General features: G+C 46.7%; 1 protein-coding gene across 1 annotated transcript in view; it reads left to right on the top strand.

Moving 5' to 3' along the window:
• Window positions 1-2,373: 2,373 nt before the first annotated feature.
• The window catches only part of LOC105992014 (apolipoprotein L2-like), a 19,199-nt gene continuing 15,553 nt past the window's right edge, over window positions 2,374-6,019 (top strand). Inside the window, exon 1 of the mRNA XM_013024810.1 lies at window positions 2,374-2,463. The gene's annotated coding sequence lies outside the window, so the exon portion shown is untranslated. The remainder of the gene's footprint in view (window positions 2,464-6,019) is intronic.

Below are 6,019 nucleotides of genomic sequence, written 5' to 3' on the forward strand. Positions count from 1 at the left end.
CGCTGTCCCTCAGCTCTTCAGCTCAAGGCTAGCACTCTGCCACTTGAGCCACAGCGCCACTTCCGGCTTTTTTCTTTTTGCTTATGTGGTGCTGAGGAATAGAACCCAGGGCCTCATGTATGCAAGGCAAGCGCTCTACCACTGAGCCACCTTCCCAGCCCTATTCTGTAATTAAAAAAAAATAAACTTTAAAGCAGTGATCCTGTCGTATTTTGTGCTTTCCCCCAAGTGCTGCCATGGCTTTTGTACATCCATATCTTTAGGAGAGACTGAGAATCCTCCCACTGCCCAATTGTCATCTTCTCTAATACACACACACACACACACACACACACACACACACACACACACACATATGTATATAATTTCTATTTTTTTTTTTGTTGGGCTTTGGGTTTAAACCCTAGGCCTGGGCACTGTTCCTTAACTCTTCAGCACAAGGCAAGCATTCTACCATTTGAACCACAGCGCCACATCCAGTTTTCTGGTGGTTAACTGAAGATAAGAGCCTCATGGACTTTCTGCCTGGGCTGGCTTTGAACTGAAATCCTCAGATCTCAGCCTCCTGAGTAGCTAGGATTACAGGCGTGAGCCACCAACTCCTGGCCTTTATTGTTATTCTGAAGGAGTTGTATGGAGGGGTTATAATTCCTTAAGTCAGGTAACAAATACAATGTTTCCTGGATAATGTCACCCCTTCCTATACTTTCCCCCAGTTTCCCCCTCCTGCCCCTGCCCACAAGTTGCCTAGTTCATTTTTCACACCATGTATATTGAAAACCATGACTGTATTAGTTTACCTTCCCTGGCTTTTCTTGTGATCATGGAACAGTTTTATAGCAGATTGAGGTGATGGAATCTTTAAGACCCAAATTTCTACTCTTAAGGTGAATCTGCAACTCTAACCTGGTTGCTGTAGCTTGAGGCTGTGTTCAAGAGTTTATGAATGTCCCAGTCCATTCTGTCACCACAGCATCCACATCACCACAGGGTGGCACTCTAGCAAATACATTGACATAGTTCTGCATCTTGCTGTGGCTTTGTATGGCTGTCAATCTCATGCATACTGACTAGGAAAAGGGGGAAAGAATCAATGGAAGCTGGGCACTGGTGGCTCTCACGTGTAATCCTAGCTACTCAGGAGGCTGAGATTTGAAGATTGCAGTTTGATGCCAGCCCAAGCAGGAATGTCTGTGAGACTCTTATCTCCAATAAACTACTCAGGAAAAACCAGAAGTGGTGCTGTGGTTCAAGTGGTAGAGCACTAGCCTTGAGCAAAAGGGGCTCAGGGACAGTGTCCAGGCCCTGAGTTTAAGCCTTAAGACTGCCAAAAAACAATCATTGGAGGGGTAGAATTACAGAAGAGAAATGACCCAAAATGAACCTTAAGCAGAGTAAAATATCCAAAGGACAGACTTAGTTTGCATTCTGGCTCTTCCTCTTGAGGCCACAGGAGCTCCATAAACACACTAGTCTGGGCTTCATAGAAAGAACTTGTCTCAAAAGAAGACCCAGCAACCCAACACAATAAACAAATAAGTATAGAGGAAAAGTGTTGCTCTTCCAAGGATGATCATAAAATTCTAATCAAATGAAGACATAAGTGCACTGAGCGGTGTTGTGTTTCCCAAACAGGAAGCAAGCATTAGGCCATAAAGTCCCATGGCTGTTTGGCCAGGAGACACTAGGTCCATATTAGCTTCTGCAGTCCAGCCCTGCTTGCTCCCCTTCTTTCTGGGACCAAGCTGAGAATTCTGACAGCAACTCAACTGTGTGACTTACTAGCTGTGGGACTGTAGACCAAAGGTGGAAGGGGCCACGGATGCAGGGCATATAGCTTTATACTCTCCTGGAGGGATGCTGGTGGGTGGGAAGATGGCATATTTCCAGGTGGCAGGAGCTGGAGATCCTGGCTGAGGAACCATGCACGCACCTGTCTAGAAGCCCTGTGGACAGGACATTCAGCCACAGCACAGCAGTGAACCTACAGTGAGTGCCTAGGATGCGGGGGAGACTGTTGTTGATGGTGGAAAGTTGGCTGAGATGTCCCAGGGGGCTGGGTTCAAGTCCAGGGGGTGCAGGGAATGATCTGTAGAGTTCCACCCCACAGTCTATAGGTGGTGGATTTTTCTTCCTGAAGACTCCCCTCTCTCCCAAAATGTTCAGATGTTTGTTTGGTTTGGTTTTTCTGAGGATCTGGAATGTCAGGCTAAGGTTACAGCTGTGAACCACTCAGCGGGGAGGGTGGGTCAGAGGGTGGGCAGAGGGAGACTCCCAAGGAGCACCCTATCTAGAGTGGTGGTTTGATAGCAAGCAGCTCCAAACCCAGGGCTTTCATTCTCCTGCTTGGTTGCATCTACCCCAGAGGATGTGTCTGGTTGTGGCTCAGATGTGCAGGTGGTGACAGGATCCACACGGCCAAGACAGGCAGACCACACCAAACTCAGCCAGGGGAAGATCAAGGTAAGTTGGGTGGTCTGACTCACCTGCTTCTTCATCCTCAGAGGGCTCTGGAAGAGAAGGATTATTCCCTCTCTATTATAGATGAGCTCAAGGGTGCTCAGCCAATCTGCCCTGATATTAAGCAGCAACAGAATCAGGGCCAGAACCCAGGCTGTATCTCACTGTTCCCCCCTAGTATCCTAGTATAGAAGCATATGAGTTCACCGCTCAGGTGTCAGGTTGCCCAAAACATGGTCAAGTGATCTCAGAGGGAAGGTGGCTGTCATGGGCACCACCTCTTTGGGAAGTGGGTAGAGGAGGGCAGGGCACTCAGAATCCAGCAGTCCTTGTGGTCTTGAGATGTGGAGGCCTGCTGGGGGCAAAGGTTGAGTGTGTATAAGAAAGCCAGCACTTTCTCACCCACACTGTCTCTGTGGGAAAATGAGGTCCTAGGTCAGGAGTGGCTTTCCCAGAGTCTTTGGAAAGTGGCTGAGCAGGTAAAAGGTAGGCTTGTACTCCTTGTCCTCAGCCGGCCTTAGCTCAACCTGGAGGAGATGGAGGGTGAAGTGGGGCTGGTCCTGGGTGTCTGGTGTGAAGGGTGGCCAGAGGGTGGCCCTGAGAAGGTCAAGCTGCAGGCTGCTGCCCCCAGCTCTGCTCACCAGCCTGACTTGGGGGTGTCATGGGAGAACTCCATGTATACAAGCAAAGGCGAACCTAGAACCTGTGATATTCAAATCCCACTTGTTTTGTTTCAGCCTCAGACTCAGGGAGCCAGTGTCGGCCTCCAAATGGCCCACCAAGGCTATATCTGGACGTTGTCCAGGCAACGTCCCTTCTCTGAGCTTCTGCCTTATTACCTAATAGATGGAGTTAGGGTTTGCTCATCTGCTGAGCCCCAGGCAGAAGCTGCCGCACCTCTGGGCTTGGAAGGAAGGCAGTGCTCTGAGAACCAGGGGACAGCAGGTATTGGGAACCCAGATGCCGCAGGAGCCATGGCAAGTGAAGGAGCAGGACGGAAATATTTCACATGGTGGGGAGGCGTTTAAGCAGCCTCAGGAAGCGGTGAGCAGGAGATATCCAGGCCTCCAAGCTGCCTGGAATGAGGGTGCACACAGGGCAGGGGAGCTGGGGGGAGGGAGGCACAGAGCAGGATCTGTAGCAAGGAAGAGAGCAGGTGTGCTAGGTGACAGGCTTGCACTTGACCCTGGGAGTTCATCAAGGATTCCTCAGGAGGCACGTGCAGCTCTCACCCTGTGTTCCTGCCCCAGGAAGGACATCCTGCAGCTCTGGGAGGGAGAAGCCTTTCAGGACACCTCTTGGCAGCTGCAGGCGGAGGGCTAGGGCCCAGCTGGGGACCTCGGATCCTTATCTGGGCTGCACAGTTGTCTAGAAGCAGGGTGGGGCAGGAGCCCTCTGCGCCTCCTCCCAACCCACACCCTCTTCTCTCCCAGCCAGGACTAAGCAAGTCTGTCACTGAGCTGGAAGGAGGACTAGCCTACCTCAGCACTCAGTTGAGACCCAAGAAAAGCTTGGGGAGAGAGAGGGAGAGAGAGACAGAGACAGACAGAGACAGAGACAGAGACAGAGAGACAGAGGTACCAGACAGATACCAGCATGGCAAGGAAGGCTGAGAGGCAGGGAGCAGACACTTCCCAATGTGTGGGGTGGATTGCCCAAGGCCATAGTGTTTTTTTCCTGACCACCCATTTCTACTCTCTGGGTGGGCTCATGTTTCTTGCATCTTATGATCTCAAAATGGTGCCCTGGTGTGGGGTCATGTAGACTGGAGCAGGAATGGAGAGGGAGGGGCTGCAGGCTCTCCTGTTGAACTTGTCTCTATAGCAACAACCTCCCCCCACCCCGAAGTTCCTCAGCAGATCTCCCTAGTCAGCGCTGGGTCACACAATCACTGTATATATAAATATATATATATATGTATATGTATATATGTATATGTATATATATGTATATGTATATATATGTATACGTATATATATGTATATGTATATATACACACATATGTATGTATGTATAACAGATGTATGTATATATGTATGTATCCCACATTTTTTTTATTCACTCATCTGTTCACAGGTACCTAGGCCTATTATTATGATTAGTGCTGAAATAAACATGGATGTTGTCCTGACTTTTATATGTCTAAGAGGGATATCACAGGATTATAGGGTAGCTCTATTTTGGATATTTTGGGGAGCCTCCATACTTATTTACATAGTGACTGCACTGATTCCTTTCCATCTCAACATCCTCACCAATACTGATTGTCATTTGTGTCCTTGATGGTGGCCATTCTGTGCTGAGATGGAATCTCAAAGTTACTCTCTTGTTTTGCTTTGTGATTCCTTCCTGGCTAAGGATGTGGAATATCTCTTCACAGTTACTATCCATTTGTACTTATTTTGAGAACTGTCTGTTCAATTTATTTGTCTACTTATTCCTTGGCTTTTTGGTTCTTTTGGAGTTTTCGTTTTTCCTTATCTCCCTCTATATTTTGGTTATTGATCCATTGTGAAATCAGTAGCTGGCAAAGATTGTCTCCCATTTTGTAGGCTGTCACTTCATTCTAGTAATTCCTTTCTTGGTTGTGTAGAGGCCTTTTAGTTTGATGTGATCCCATTTGTCAATTCTGGCTCTTATTTCCTGAGCTACTGAAGCTCTACTGGGGAAGTTATTGTCTACTATTGTGCTTTTCTAACAGGATTCATGGGAGAAGTAAAGATTAGTCAGGGCCTTCAAAGCTCTTACAATGGTGCCTGTGTGAAGTCGGTGGATGAGATATAGCAGCTTTTCCATGTTTCTTTTTCTTGATTCTGATGCTTTGCTGTTATTTTATTTACTACTATGACAGATAAGGATTTCATTTCTTCTTATATGTTTTCCTTCCTTTCTCTCTTTCTCTTTCTTTCTTTCTCTCTCTCTTTTTCTCCCTCTTTTTTTTTTCTTCAATATGCTGGTCTGTGGGCTTGAACTCAGGACCTAGGCACCAGCCTTTAACTGCTTCTTTGTGCTCAGGGCTAGCATTCTACGACTTGAGCCATAGCTCCACTTCCAGCTTTTTTGGTACTTTAGTGAAGACCAGTCTCACAGACTGTCCTGCCCAGGCTAGCTTCAAACCACAATCTTAGCCTCTTGAATAACTAGGACTATAGGCATGAGCCGTCGGTGCTTGGTGTATATGTTTTTCTAGTACCATAAAATCATAATCTATATATTATTTATGGACTTTGTAATTGTAAATAATATACTTACATCTTTCTAAAATCCTCTACTACATTTACCTTTCTTAATTCATAGTTTTTTTTCATAGTTTTTTATTTAGAATATACTGGTATAGATTAAGACCACGATTGGGACTTGGGGTATAGCTCAGTGATAGAATGCTTATCTAACTTCCATGGAGCCCTGAGTTTGACCCAAGCACCATAAAAATGTATATGTGCATATAGTCATATATGTTCTTTTTTGTTGGATCTAAAAGACCAAGAGGCCTCTGCCTTGGCTGTGCTGAGGGCAGAGGGAGCTGGAACAAGATGACTAACTTTCTTTTTTTTTTTTT

Source organism: Dipodomys ordii, unplaced genomic scaffold (genome assembly GCF_000151885.1).
Source record: "Dipodomys ordii isolate 6190 unplaced genomic scaffold, Dord_2.0 Scaffold79, whole genome shotgun sequence".
Classification (NCBI taxonomy): Eukaryota; Metazoa; Chordata; class Mammalia; order Rodentia; family Heteromyidae; genus Dipodomys; species Dipodomys ordii.